This window comes from Fundulus heteroclitus, chromosome 21 (genome assembly GCF_011125445.2).
Source record: "Fundulus heteroclitus isolate FHET01 chromosome 21, MU-UCD_Fhet_4.1, whole genome shotgun sequence".
In the NCBI taxonomy this organism is placed as follows: domain Eukaryota; kingdom Metazoa; phylum Chordata; class Actinopteri; order Cyprinodontiformes; family Fundulidae; genus Fundulus; species Fundulus heteroclitus.
The window spans coordinates 7,255,385-7,271,839 of NC_046381.1; positions in this window are offsets into that span (position 1 = coordinate 7,255,385).

Below are 16,455 nucleotides of genomic sequence, written 5' to 3' on the forward strand. Positions count from 1 at the left end.
AGTTGAAGGTGGCTGAGGCGTCTAATCAGAATGCCTCCTGACTCCTCCTCTTAAATGATACCCACAACAGTGCCAGAGCAGGGGCTGTATAGAACGTCTAGCCTTGGATAACTGGATGATCATCCAGGAGAAGCCAGAGCATGTCCCTGGAGTAAGGGATGTCTGGGTTTCCTTTTCACAGTCAAATCTTGGATGGACAGATGGATGACTTCTTTTGGACCTTCTGTGGTACCTGTGTCTGGTCTTCCATCTTAAATCTACTGTGCATACCCAGTACCAGACATGGAAAAACAGCATTTAGTTCTTATGCCCTACTTATGAGGAATAATTCCCAGAAGACTGAGTTCCTTTAAAAGGGTTTAAAAAAATGATTTGTTTAGAGTTGACTTTGAATGTTAATGTTTTAGTTTGTAGTCCACTTTGTCTTATATCTTGACCTGCTGCTACTATACCACTGCATTGTGCTTTCTTTCCTTAAGTTCTGTTCTGTTCATGTTAAGCACTTTGAATTGTCTTGTTACCGAAATTCCTTTCAAAAAAGGGACAGATGTCAGACTTTTGGACTTGGTGCAACTCTTAGCAGACCCTAAAAACTATTTGCAGGCGTTAAAGAAGCAATAAGTAAGAAAATTACTCTAAAATGAACCAAGATAATTCTCACTTGTCACCCGAGATGGAAGTAACATTCCCAATAAACAATCTGTATTTTCAGTCAACAATGTCTTAGTCACGATATTTCTCCTTTCAAACCTAGAGGTACGGTCCGGAACTACTTCGGTTCAGAACGTAGACCGTGTTTACTTCCTGGTTCCTGGTTCCTTTGGTATTTTATGTCGGCAAAAGAGCAGCAGCCTGCAAATATGGAAGTCAGGAAGAGAAGTGGACCACAAATAGAACAGAATACACCTATCCTGTGTAAGTAAAAATTCTGTGGGATTTTACAGCAGCAACAGATCGTTGAAGAAAAGGCTCTTCTCTGTGGCAGGCGTTGTATTTGTGTTGTTTCGATTTGCAACACTAGGTGTCTTTATTGCTTATTGCTCCTTTAAGCTTTTCAAGAAGTGTGTTTGGTCAGTTCATATATATATATATATATATATATATATATATATATATATATATATATATATATATATATATATATATATATATATATATATATATATAAAACTTGTGGAAACATTATGTCTTGTTGTGTCTGTGTGTCATATGTAACCTGTGTACATCCTGAGCCGGTGTCTATCTCAAGAGAGTTGCACCATGGTGACACATGCTGACAATAAAGATTATTGTGCCATAGTTATTGGCAACATGTAAAAAACTCATCTTAAAACACAGTTTGCTTTGGATTTGCCTAAATGTGATGGTGGCCAAAGTGCGATGGCTAAATAACAGGGTTAGAGCATCCCCAGACCTGCAGCTCTTGTAGGGTGTTCTCAGTTGGTCACCTTTGAATTTAAAAAAAAATTGCCCACAACTTGCTCATATCTACACTCAGACCAATAGTTAAAAAGATTGACTCACAGTTTTACAAGAAAAGGCTCAACATAGATCCCAATTTATCCCGCCACAAAGCAGAGTGAGGATACTCTTCTGTCCACCTCCTTGCTGTGGCGATTGATTCTGTTAGAAACTTCAGCTGTAATAGTCGACAGCTGTATTTCTGAAAAAAGAAAAGTTTAGCAGTTTAGCTTAATTTCTTCTTTATTGTGTCTTTTACGATAATCACACACCAACAGACATGTTTGAAGTTGCATTGCGCAGCTGTGCCTCTAATCAGACTAAGTTTAACCTGGTGTCTGTTTAACACGGACTCCAGGGGAACCTGGACTTTTCCGCTGACCAACGGATGATTTTCCATCAGTTACCAAGGAGAATTTAATGCCCCACAGATGTGATGTAAGGGAGGAGGTACATTCTCACCCACTTCTTGGCTGCTACAGACCAAAAAATATAACAGATCAACATCTGAAAAAGATTAACAGAGCTCTGACTTTAGGTTTCAGAGAAAACGAGTAGCATCCTTTCATCTGCAATAATTAATGTGTGCATACCACCCTGACTGCATTCTCAAAGAACAGAAAATTACCACTTGAAATTTGTCAAATACACAACTAAGGTGATCACTAGGACTTAAAAGCAAACACTTTTGATCAATTTGTTTTATATATATACCCAGGATTTTGTCTGTGGCCGTGTAGTTGTGGTAAAAAAATTTGCTGGTGTACATAAACAGCCTACATTTCTTCAGTCATCCCCAATATGACCTGAAATATGAAGAGCCTCTAATGACGATATCGTCTCATTCAGGATTCTCGAGATGATTTTCCCATAAGGGTTAAACTTGTATTTATTTTGTTTAAACGTAACGTAAAATTGCCGGTCCAAAAGTTGTCAACAGAATGGTGATGCATCACAGGGTGAGGGTATAAACTGGATAAGAGGTGCAAAACTCCCCAAAGCTCACTGTTAGAGAACCAGAGCATAAACATACATACTGACTGGTTGTTGAGGAGTCCTGAGAAGAATAAAATCCTTCTGTCCTACCATCACCCGTCAAGTTTTCTAAATGTTACTGGGACTTTAACTTAGTGTGCTTTGGCTTTAAAAAAGACAATGTTTGATATTTTCAGAAACATTTTCAGGTTTGTCTGGAATTAAGCAAATGGTAAAAATATGATAAAGCACCTACCATCCACTGTTAATTATAGTGGAGGATGTGTGTTTCTCTTCCAAAGGCCCTGGGAAGTTTTCCCATGACCCTTCTCTTTGTAAAGTTTAGTCTGGCCTCCATGTTTCTGCAGGTCTCCATAACTACAATTTATTTTCAGGATTCTTAGTCATCTTTATGTTCAAGTCTGCACTAGTTTAGCCAGGATTCATTAAACTGAGTCCTAGGAAATTGCAGCAATTACAGCGGGTCGTTAGAAAAAGCCAAACATAGAGCAAGCGTGCAAGACATTTTGAAATATTCTTTATGTGTTGTGAATCTTTGAGTTAATATGTATTCATCCCTGTGGGTAAATTTGTCCCCTTGGATTTAACCTGTCCGAACAATTTAGTTGCAACGTGCAGGCACCGCGCGGCATCAGGGGAGCAACTCTAGTTCTCAGATAAGTGCTTTGGTCAAGGGCAACTTCATACTGCAGCACAGCAGCATGCAGATTCTCACATTAAAAGGGGAAATATGATATTTAGAGTTAGCCCGTAAATGTGTAGTTCTGTTAACCTTTTCTCAACTCTGAAACAAGACGTCTCTGCACAGCGCAGATGAAGAGAAGCTTTCCAGTGACTCACTTTTTGCCATGAATAGAACATCCTGCCAATGAATCTTCCACATCTGTGATCTGATTTAAGATGTAACCGGATTAGTTTTGTTTTGCAGGCTGACCATATAGTCCTGCAGAAGCTTTTTATAAATTTCAGGGGCAGAGTCCTTCTGTTTTTGCAGAAAATCTGAGAGATTGCTTATTTGTGTCAATAAAAACAGGCATGATTTGAGACCAAATTATTCTTTAACCTTGAGCAGGTTACTAAGTTTAGTTTTACATCTTCTTTTTCTATTTTATATCTTTCCATTGACCTTTTCTTGTCTGTATTTGCTGTGCCTGACAAAGGCATTAATTCCTATGGATCTTTTTTACATGAGTTTGCCACAAGCCTTGCAGATGAAACATCAAACCTGCAAGAAGATTCTTTGGTTGCCTCAAGAGTTTGGACAAAATGAACGCCCACATCACCCTAAACAAACCACCACAGTGCTGAGAAACAGTGGGGGCAGCATCATGCTGCGGGAATGCTTCTCTTCAGCGAGCACAGGGAAGCTGGACAGAGGTGATGGGAACGTGGATGGAGGGTAATTCTGGATGTAAACCTGTTAGAAGCTGCGCAAGATCTGAGACTCGGGCAGGTATTTACCTTCCTGTAGCACAACTGGGCTGGAAACAAAATAATCCACTGTGGCTGGTAGAAGAAACGTTGTGCTACTGAAGCATAAAAACTGCTATTATAATTAAAAGTTGCTATTAGTTTCAAACATATTTTAAACATTTGTGTTGGATGCAACAAAAAAAACAATACATGACGGTAAAATTGGTTATTGAAAAATGTTGCAGTCATCAATTTTGGTATCTATTAAAAATATAAAAAGATGTTCTGTACAGAAAATATGACAATACACAATAAATGTGCAGCAAGACAAATTTGGTCATAATCTGTTTTATTTCTGCATTCCATGTTTTACAAATCCCTATCCTGAGGATCTTTGATGGGGGAGGACGTACCAAAAGACTAATGTTAGCGCACATCCTCTCTGCATTAATATGCCTTGCTGGTAATGTGTTTGTGGTTGCAAATTAATAGAGTTCGGACAAAACTTAGGGGAAGAGTTGTATTTCTCCCTGGACTTTTGATAACCGTTGTTTCGTCGTGTGTCGCTGTTTAGGTCTCTCCCCAGCAGCATTCTGTAGATAAAAATGACAACTGTATTCAGGCCCCTTCTTCCCAACTGATTCAATTATATTCCGGGGGAAGGGGGGCATGTAACCAAGTATCAGTTGGTACAGACGGGATAACTTCATATTTACTGATCATGTATAAAAGCTAATCAAAACTTTGTTTTATCTTTTATCTCTTTCTAAAACTGTTCTGCTAAATTGCTCATATGGCCCATGTCAAAAAAATAATTCCATTGTCTCTGCCACACGGATGTTGGTCTGACACAGTAAATATTAACTCCAACTTATCTGGTCAGTTCTTCTTCTACTGATAACTTTAATTTGGAAGAGGTTTTAACGACGCCTCTGGTACATTGTTGCATTGGAGAGGTCCGCTGTAGAAGTTGAACGGTCTTCCCCACAAATTTTGAAACCATTTCTGTGGCTTGTGTAATGATAACATTTAACCGCCTCTTTATAAATAATCCCTGCATTTGGCCAGTGGCACGTGCTAGCTTCCAGCCCTGGACAGCGAACCTATACATACAGCCAGATCGACAATAGAATAGAAATTTCCCTCTGGGATTATTGAAGTATCTCTGATTCTGATTCTGAATAAAATCGCAATTATGCAATACTTTGTGTTGGTCTATCACATAGCATGCCAATAAAACACACTGAACTTTGGAGATGGACAAACTGGCACCTTTGGACATTTATGCAAAATGCTATATGGCTGAAAACCAACTCAGAGGCATCGAATCACTCCCACCTTTCAAATCACAACTCAAAACACATGTGTTTTTGAGTGCCTATTACATTTGATGTATATTTTTAAGTGATTTTATCTGTTTTATTGTTGTTTCTTTTTTGTGAATTATTGTACAGTGTCCTTGAGTGCAGAGAAAGCCCCCTGCAAATAAAATGTATTATTAATATCATCGTTAGATGACCAAACTGGCACCTTTGGACATTTATGCAAAACATTATGTGGCTGAAAACCAACACCGGGCATCCTATGAAAAAAGGTGGTAGCAGCATCTGGCTGGGATGATCAACGTTTTTTTGTCTTTAAAATAATGTCTGAATAAAATAAATTGAAGTCAAACTTGATACCGTTGAGGGGTGTGATTAGTTGAAAGAGCTGCGTTCTTCTTCTGATCGGCCCATGTGTTTCCAGCACAAAGGACATATAACACAGCACTCAAACAGGGTACTTAAAGGTAAACTAACAGAACTAACAGGAAAAACCTGTCACAAACCCAGCATGGTCAATGCATCACTCAAAGCACTGTGCAGCAGGCCAGGAAATGCAGGCTCGGACGAAGGCGACTGAACACCGAATCTGTTATTTATCACCATAAACATTAAACATTGATGGCAGACCAGGATGAGGGGAAGGAGGGGGGGTGCAGTGGCCATATTCAGAGGGAACCCACATCACAGTCAGGGTGATTGATGGGGATGAGGAATGGGCCCTGTCATGATGCAATTACACCAGTGTGACAGTGTGTGTTTGAAGGACAGAGCTGCAGCGCAGAGGACTGGGAGGATGAAGTGATTCATGCTAAAGGGAAAGATGGCAAAACAAATGATGTTACGGTCTTGACCTTGTAGCTGCGACAAGATATCATCTCTCTTGTTAATTTTAAATGATTCTCTGGCTGGGAGCCTTTTTATACAGCAGACATTCAGTAATGGTCATGACCATGTGAGTTACTGCTGGAAGGGGTACAGCTTTTTTTCCCCCTTGACACGCCGTCAAATGGTGTTTAGCTTGTATTTTTATGAAGTGCAGTCTTAATATTTGTTGATAACAACGTGGAACATTTCGTTATTCAGATACTTACATATCATTTTTGAAGTTAGGTTAAAGCAGTCGCTGTTAGCTGCCCAGAGAAAAGTATGTAATATGTAATATATAAAGTTAAAATTCAACATTCAATTCATTGAATTGAATGTTACATTCTACCTCATCCCAAGGCACTTTATAAAGTCAATTCAGTCTAATAAGAAAGACAGATTGGTCAAAAGGTTTCCTATCTAGGGAAACCCAGTAGATTGCATCAATTCTTGGGAAAGAGAATTCACTCCTCCTGAAAGAGTTTATAGGCACAGTGGACATCAGCATTGTCGATGGCTTTGCAGCAATCCCTCATACTGAGCATGCATGAAGCGACAGTGGAGAGGAAAACTCCCCCTTAACAGGGAGGAAAACCTCAAGCAGAAGGCTCAGTGTGAGCAGCCATCTGCCTTGACCCATTGGGGGTTAGAGAAGACAAAGTAGAGACACAAAAAGTGCATCAAGTGAGAGAAATATTTCTTAAAGGTATAGTGGATGATTTTCCCGGAAATATAGGTAAGAAACGCTCAAGTCCATTTTTGAATGGCTGCACATGTGCAACACCATCCTACTTGCTCTTTTGCTCCTCATGAGGATCACGTGAAAGAATCTCTCAAATATTCCTGTGAGGCATTCCTCTTCTTCTCATAACTCTCAGCCGTTTTCAAAGTTTACTCTGAGAGCAGTGGAGCTTCAATGAATGGCTGAAACCAAAACTCACTGGATACATAAACACAAGTGTGTGTGCGCAGCAAGAGGTTGTTATGTTATCATAGGCATTGGTTGTTTGTACTTGTGACACTGTTTCTGTTGCTTTTGTTATTCTTTCTGTATCTCGTTTTGCAGGCATAGAAGCAGACTCTTAGGAGTTATCTTGTGTTCTCATTTTCCTCTACACTTATTTTTGTCATCTTGTCTCCCTTTTAGCATTTTGCTTCCCCTGTCTTTCATCCGTTATTTCACTTTTACCTTTCTGTTTGTGTGTCCATTAAATTTGAAATAATTCCAAATAATGTCAAATAACGTATTAAACAGAGTGCCACAGCGACAGCAGTAATGTTTTCAAAGTAAATCTGTTGCGCTCGCATTGGCACAAAGTAAGCAATTCTGATTGCTACAACTGCCAGACAGGATGGACACAATAAATAAATAAATAAACAGATCTTAATGTCCTTCCTGCAGTCTAAACCTATAGCAGCTTAACTACAGAGATAGCTTAGGATAACCTAAGACACTCTAACAATAGGCTTTTTTTTAAATTATTATTTTACTTTACAGATATAACTTACAACTGAACAATGCAAGAGAATCTTTCTTCTCTGAGATCATTAAGAAAAACATTAATAATGCTCGTGTCTTATTTGCCACAGTCGACAGGTTAACAAATCCTCCTGTGTCCGTGGCTTCAGAACTCCACTCCACCAGGGCCTGCAATGAATTTGCAAACTTCTTTACTGAAAAAATCCAAAAGATTAGAGGATCTGTTTGTACATCCATACTAAGTTCAGTACCAACGTTGTCTCCTACCAGAATTGATTTTGACCAAATGTCCCAATTCAGCCAAATAAACTCCAAAAGCTTAGAGCAGATAATTCAGCAGTTAAGTTCCTCCTCAAGCTGCCTTGATGTTCTCCCCACAGCTTTCTTTAAAAAAGTTTTACCTGTCATAGCGTCTGATTTGACTCAGATAATAAATGCGTCCCTTCTGTCAGGTGTTTTCCCCCAGTCCCTAAAAACAGCAATTATCAAACCACTGCTGAAAAAGAACAATTTAGACAAACTTCTACTCCAGAACTACAGGCCCATCTCAAACCTCCCCTTTATCAGTAAGATTATTGAAAAAGCTGTGTTTCAACAATTAAACACCTTCTTAACAACGATCAGCTGCTTTGACGTTTTCCAGTCTGGCTTCCGTGCTCACCACAGTACAGAGACCACCCTTATCAAGGTGTTTAATGAAATACAGACTGTGGAAGAACTACCGTGCTGGTACTATTGGACCTCAGTGCAGCATTTCACACTGTCGATCACTCCATCCTGTTAGAACGCCTGGAGAACTGGGTCGGCCTCTCTGGTACAGCTCTCAACTGGTTTAAATCCTACTTAAAGGACAGGGACTTATTTGTATCAGTAGGTAACTTTACATCAGAGATGACAAAAATCCCATTTGGGGTTCCCCAAGGGTCCATCCTGGGTCCCCTCCTCTTCAATATCTACATGCTCCCTCTAGCTCAGATAATAAAAAATAACAACATCAGCTACCATAACTATGCAGACGACACACAGCTCTACATCACCATGTCACCAGGTGACTATGAACCAGTTCAAGCACTGAGTAAATGCCTAGAAGAAATCAATACGTGGATGTGCCAAAATTTTCTTCAATTGAATAAAAACAAAACAGAAGTAATAATATTTGGACCAATAGAGGAGAGATCAAAAGTTAGCACACAGCTTCAGTCGCTTCAGCTAGAAACCACTGATCAGGCCCGAAACCTGGGTGTAGTGATGGACTCAGACCTAAACCTCCAAAAGCATCTAAAGACAGTTACAAGGTTGGCTTTCTATCACCTGAGGAACATTTCCAGGATTAAAGGACTAATGTCTCAGCAGGATCTGGAAAAACTAATCCATGAGTTTATTTTTAGTCGAATTGATTACTGCAACGGTGTTTTCACAGGTCTGCCTAAAAAGTGGGTCAGACAGCTGCAGCTGATCCAGAACGCTGCTGCCCGCGTCCTCACTAAGACTAAGAAAGTAGAGCACATCACCCCAGTTCTAAAGTCCCTTCACTGGCTCCCTGTATCTCAGAGAATAGACTTTAAAATACTTCTGTTAGTCTATAAATCCCTAAATGGCTTAGCACCTAAATACATTACAGACTTGTTATCAGTGTATCAACCCTCCAGACCACTAAGGTCTTTTGGCTCCAGCCTGCTCTGCATACCTAGAACCAGAACTAAACATGGAGAAGCAACATTTAGTTCCTATGCTCCGCTTATCTGGAACAAACTTCCAGAAAACTGTAAAAGTGCGGAAAGCCTGAGTTCTTTTAAATCAAGATTAAAAACATATCTGTTTAAAATTGCCTTTGACTGTTCTAGTTAAACAGTTTTACTGTTTTTAATGTTCTTTTTTGTTACTACATTCTATCCCTACTTGCTTTTATTCTATTTTCTATCTACATTTTATTATTTTGCTATATCTTAATCATGTAAAGCACTTTGTATTGTCTTGTACTGAATTGTGCTATATAAATAAATTTGCCTTGCCTTGCCTTGCCTTTAAAAAAGGAAAGTTTTAAGCCTAGTCTTAAAAGTAGACAGGGTGTCTGCCTCACGGACCAAAACTGGGAGTTGGTTCCACAGGAGGAGCCTGAATGCTAAAGGGTCTGCCTCCCATTCTACTTTTAGAGACACTAGGAACCACCAGCAGACCTGCTGTCTGAGAGCGAAGTGCTCTGTTAGGAACATACGGGGTAATCAGAGCTCTGATATATGATGGATCTTGATTATTAAGAGCTTTATATACGATAAGGAGAAATTTTTATTATATTCTTGAGTTAACAGGAAGCCAATGAAGGGAAGCTAAAATAGGAGAAATATGATCCTTCTTGTTGATTTTCATCAGAACTCTTGTTGTAGCATTTTGGATCAGCTGAAAACTGTTTTGCTGATACACAAAATGGCTGCTTTGTATACAGCTAAGCCCCAAAGTATCCGACTTGAATCTGACAGAGAATTAGGATGATGGAATAAAAGGCCTTCAGCTTCAAAGACTGCAAAGATAAGTTGTCAAACAAATAGCAGTAAAACCATGCAAAAAGCCAGTCTGCAATTTAAAGAACCACTTTACTGTTGTGATGCAAAAAAGGTTTTCTATTGATTATAGAGAAGGGTTTTAATAATTGTAGATGCCATTTTAAATCCCATGTAAATTAAAACAGATGAATTTTAGGTTTTCCTCTATTTACATAGTTTTTCTGTTATCTTCTGTCTGTTATCAGACTGAAACTTCTTGGTTGGATGACTAATTATTTTGGCATTTAGCAAATAATTAGTTAATTTGATTTGATGTCAGAGATTGAAGAAAGAAAACATTTTGTGTGCTTTTATCCAGTGTACTCTATGTAAATATCTGGTTGTATCAGCTCACTTTATCAGCACATTGGCGTACTGCATTTTTTTTATTGGTTGCTTTTCTCCCTCTGGTCCTGCAAACAAAAGAAATGACACATTTTGAAGTTTTACAAAGACATTTAAAGCACAACATGTAAGTCACTTTTGAAGATCTTTCTTCTCTTAACAGAATGAGATATCAACCCAATCTTTTGTAATTAAAAATAATCGCAAAGGACAAGACTGACCTCTTCAAATCTGAAATAGATTAAAACTGACAGTTATATACAATCCAACTGAAGACAGATAGAAGTTGCTCAGATAGCTTGAGGTAGAATATCAAAATAATTATATATTTTTATCTCTATCTGGTCTCAGAATGCTTTTAAGCCTATTGGATGCAAATCTATACACTGGTTAGGGCATATGGAGACTAAGTACAATTTGGTGTAATACCTTTATGCCAAACTGAGCTGCATGTCAGAAATGAATCATCCACAGGAGTCCTATTAAAAAAGTATTACTCAGTTTCAAACACTCCTAACACTTTGCCAACTTGCTACCAACATTGTGACGAACACTGGCCAAAGAGACAGCTGGCCCTGCTGACTTGAAGAGCCCACTCAGCAGTTCTGCCTGGATTACACAGTTGCCGGTGACCTCTACAGGAGCTCAGTTGCCAGACTCTCTCGGGGAGTTTGCGGTAGATTTATCAATTTCCTTGAATCTTCTCAACACTTGACATTTCTCTTTCCTTTCTTCAGTTTTACGCGTCTCTTTTATGTGACACATAGACACTCTCAACTCTCCTCTATTTTTCTTTATTTTCTACTTTCAGTCTCAGAGTTTTTGTCTTAATAAGCAGCATTCATCTCAGCAACAGCGTCTCTCTGCTGCTTCAGAGTCAAACTAATCTTTGTCAGGAGACAAATGATGAAAGATAAATGGATATTGAGTGTGATAAAGATCCACACCCCAGCTTTAATTAACTTTGAAAGTGCTGTAATATTTCACTGCATATTAACACCCGTCACTGGTGTCGGATCAGTGACACTGAGGATTATCTAAATTGGCTAACACATGAGGGAAACAGGAATTTGATCAAGCATTGAGTTTAAGTCTGTGTTCCTTCATATTGTCTGAAAAGCTCAATAGGAAAAAAACTCTGGTAAAATTACACAGTAACGCTCCCTAACAGCTGGTGCATCCATCTCAGCTGTAATATTTTTGTTCTTCATCTACTATTATTTTAGTTTAATCATTATTGAAAGCATCCTATTTTTATCCTAAGGTAACATGTCAGTGTAACATGTTGAAAAATACAAAGGGAAAATATGCAAGATACATTGTTATTTAAATAAGCATCTGCCTTTTTTGTCACTACTGGAAATTGGGGATCCTATAATCAGCAGTGACTAAATCTCCTATCATATAGTTCCTTATTTTGACAGATATATTATGTTTACATATTCAAAAGGCTATTTTACAAGTTAATTTACTGGACATTGTTTCATAACACCGTTGTCTGACTGTTGTGTGTCTGCTCTGGTTTTCAATGGCATTTGAAAGTACAAAATCTTGCGTAAAGGTGCCAAATTTACCTTTTTTATTGCAGTTTCCAACTAACCCAGGCTGCAACAGATGTTTTTGAATCTGTTGCAGATTGTTTCTCCTCCATGAGCTTAGCAGCTTAGAGAAACAACATTGCACATTACTGCTGTGTGAAAAATGTATGTGAGTGCAAATGCAAATGTCCCAACAGTGATCCAATTACCTTTCCTTAAACCCCTGCTACACTATGCAGATGCTCTGTCTGCACTGTGGAAGACTCTCTCACCTTAAAATGGCAATTATTTAACGGCTGCAACAGTGGGGCAATAGAATAATTCTTAGACCACTTAGAGGCTCAATACACTGTGTACAGAGCATTTAAATTTCCTTCCAAGATGGTAAATAAACAGTATGACAAAAATTTAAAGCTACTAATAAGTGTCACACTGTCACATGTTGCAGATATATAAAAGGGATTTTGGCAGAATATCAAGTTTTGTCACATTTTTTTAAGTATGTGTGTCACTTTTGATGCACTACTTTTCTGAATTGCTTGGGATCGATGGTGTTTGATTCACACTGCTTAGTCACTCCAAGACAGGGTACTGCTGTGATGTCTCCATCCTATTGAGTTTATCTTTCATATTAAAGAATCAGTTGACCATCATTGAATATAATAGCTATGCTCAATAAGTCTCCCCAAGTTGTCAGACAATTACTGGTTTAATTGGTAAAGAAATGAGACATACCATCAGTTTGCCTTCAGTTTCTAGTGTCCACCATCTTGGGGAGAGTGAAGCATCTGGATAGCACAGTGTGCAATTAAATCATGTTATTATTGGGACAGTGCTGTGAAAACTAAGTTGTGTTCATTCTGTAGCAGTGATGCACATCACAAAAAAATCCATGGCAGCAGAATTATTTTAAAATGGCATTGCCTGCTTCATGTTGTCAGACCTGTTCTAATAAAGATTTATTTATTCTTTAGGTCTGACAGTAATCGGACCAAGGTGTGGCTGAGGAAATTACTCTAAATAAATGGTTAATCACAGTTAAAGGGCCTACATCATGCAAAATCTACCCTTTTGAGCTTTTAGCTATTTTATGAGGCTATTTCTTCATCAAAATCATGCCCATAGTGTTGTTTTGCTTGATTCATGCATATCTGAGTAATCCTCGTGAATTCTGCTCTTTGCACAGCAACACCTTCATGTCCTGGAAAATGAGCAGCCATGACCAATCAACATAAAGCAGTCATTACCCAGCCCCTCCGGTTAGTACCTACCTTGACCACGCCACCCTTGCCCAGTAAATAACACGGCCCGTGAGCGGTGATGTGAGGCAGAGTGCGATCGTTTCTCCTCAAAAATGAGCTGAAATGGCTCTTTTAGCACCTGATCTGCACTGCTCTGTTTTGATACCACGCTGCAGTGGCTCTAGGGCGACCCCATATGGGGAGAGCTGACAAGGCAAGCATCTTTCTGCTCAGTTGAAAAAATAGCACAAGACAAACAACTAATATTTCATAGCAAAATAACACCCCAAAGTGCCAAAGGTATATGCCTAGTTGACTTTGGAAGGCTTAAAAAAATGCATGGTATAGAACCTTTAATTCATGATTTACCAAAGGGAGAAATTCATTGTTCACACGTGTCCAGGTTCAATGGTTTTTATCCCTTATTAAATAAAATTATCTTTTAAAATTTGCTATTTGTATTTACTGTGCTAATCTTTGATTTATATTATATCTGTGTGATAATCTGCCCCATCTAAGTCTGAAAAAAAATGTGTAAGGGGAGAAATACTTTTCCACAGCCCTGTAATTGAATCAGCCATTTCCACTTTTATTACATTTAACACCAGTGCAAAAAATCGAACAGTTACATGAAATGCTTCTGACAGCTCCTTAACTACATCCCGAGATAATGTCTTATGAAACATCGGGGAAATACGTTGTATGTATTACAAATCACATCATCAAATTTGGGTTCATTAGTTAACTTGTGAAAATAAAAACAGCGGCAAGATTTCCTTTTACTTGTATTTAATTGCTTAAACTGATGTACAGTCAGTGTAGTAGCACAATTCCCTTTTTTGCTCATAAATCACAGTGGGGGGTAAAAAAAACTGCCTGCACTGAAATCCATGCCCTGCATAAGACAGGCCATCAAGTAGTCCATATTATTTTAGAAAAGCAGGGTTTTATTCACGGACAGTTATTGCTCCCCTGTATGGCTCAATAGATTTGCCCATTAATATGCAACACTCTTTTAACTTTCATTATTAACCTCCAGGCCAGAGCATTGTGTGGATGACACATAACAGAGAAAAGAAAGCCCATCACCCATGTTAAGCTTGAGTGAGAAAACTCAATAGTTAGCCTCTGAAATGAAAAGCAGTTTGATAAGGGAAATGATGGGGAATGATTTTTTTTTTCCCCTCTCCCCCGTCCTTTATTGTGAGCCGTCTCCATGAAAAGCCTGTGAGTGTCAGGAGTGATTCTGTTTTCATAGAGTGGTCTAATCCAGGCTCTCCATGCTGTCAGGTCCACTGCCTCTCATTGTGCCCCCTGCCTATCTGATTATCTACAGCATTACAAGTGGCCAGAAGCACGGCACCTCATTGTTAAGAGTGAAACACATTCTGGCCAGATAGGAGCTTTGCTGAACCACGACTATGAACTACTTTGAATGAGCAAACCATAAAGTCCACAGAGGACTGTAATGACATTCATAACCTTCCTGTGTCCCCTGCAGCAGCCACTGATCAGTTATTTCCCTCTGGGCTGTCTGTATTTGGCTGCTTCGACTTCACTTGAAGCAGTTGGTTTATGGATAACTTAACTTTAACTTGAAAAATTAACCATAATGTTGTTCCATTAGTTTATACTGGCACTAATAAGCAATGTAACTACTTTCTGAGCGTTCCTGGAGAGCTTGCCCAATCAAGGTGGACTGAATGGTTTGCAGTGAGCATCACCAATAAAAGCGATAGCAGCATTCACCAGCATATTTATATGAGATCGAATCGGGCATTTAACAGCACATAGTAAGTTGCAAGTATGGAAAAACTCTAACCCTTGGGCAAGTAACTGCTCAACTCGAAATTCAGCATGATTGCCTTATTGTGTTATGGCTCATTTTCTTTCAATAGGAGGGTTTGCACGGATTTGCCTGTTGATATAAAAAAAATAACTAAATATGACTGCAAGTAAATTTAATTTCAGTATTTCAATTCTAAAAGTAAAAGTCATTTATTCTATAGTCATTACAAGTGATGTATTTCGAGTGTTTGTTTCTGTTTCTAACTCTGATGATTATGGCTTATAGCTAATGAAAATTCAACAGCAGGCAGTTGGTTGAAGAAAAGAAAGCTGGGTGCTATCAAAGCACTGTATCCAGGGTATTTAATGGGAAGTTGAGCTGGAGGAAAAACTGCAATAAAAAAAAAAAAAATGTTTAGCCACTCTTAAGCTGGAGACATCAGAAAAAGCCCACCTGGCCGAAGGAGAAAAAAGCCTGGCTGCTGGTAAAACATCTTGGTGTCTTACCTCAGCAATACCACACACTGATGTACATGCTTAATGCTTGCTCAGTATGAGGGATTGCTGCAAAGCCATGGACAATGCAGACGACCGTCCCTGTGGCTCTACGCTCTTTCAGGAGGAGTGAACATTGCTTGTCGAGACTTGATGCAATCTGCTGAGTTTCCTTAGATAGGAAACTTTTTGACCAATCTGTATAATCTAATTGGATTTGACTTTGGAAAGTGCCTTGAGATGACATGTGTCATGAATTGGCGCTATATAAGTGAAATTGAATTGGTGTCCACATGCAGAACATAATGGACAACTTAAAACATCCATCCATTTATTATCTATACCCGCTTATCCATGCAGGGTTACTGGGGGGCTGACATTGGGCAAGAAGCAGGGTACCCCCTGTCCATCACAGGGCAACATACAGACCAATTTAGAGCAGAGCTGAGAAAATCCACAGCAGCTTTATGCAAACTTTTTATAGACATATGGAGAAAACATTAAAGTGAACTAATTGCAGTAGAATTACCTTGCATTAAATCTGTTGTATTTTGCTGTAGTTTACTATTTGAGTTCATTTATTCAGTGGGAAAGGTTTCCACATTTGGAAGTAGCTCAATTATTTTTAAGGAAATCACAGGTTGCACACTCATCTGCGCTAACAATCCCAATAAAATAAATAAAACTGCAGCATTTTCCCTACCCAGATTTATCAGTTAATTTCTCAATAATACAAAGCTTTGCCATTCACCGGGGCATAAATCTGATGTGACAGACTCTCATTTCTTTTAATCCCTCTTCAAAAATGTGAACGAGAAGAGAATATGCTGTTCATTTAATGTTAATCTTTATAAGCCGGAAAACAGATACGAGAAAATAGCAGATCCGACGTCTGCCATCGGCGGGGTAATTAAAAAGCTTAAAACTACGGGATGGATAAAACACTAAAACAATTTGGGTCCACACATA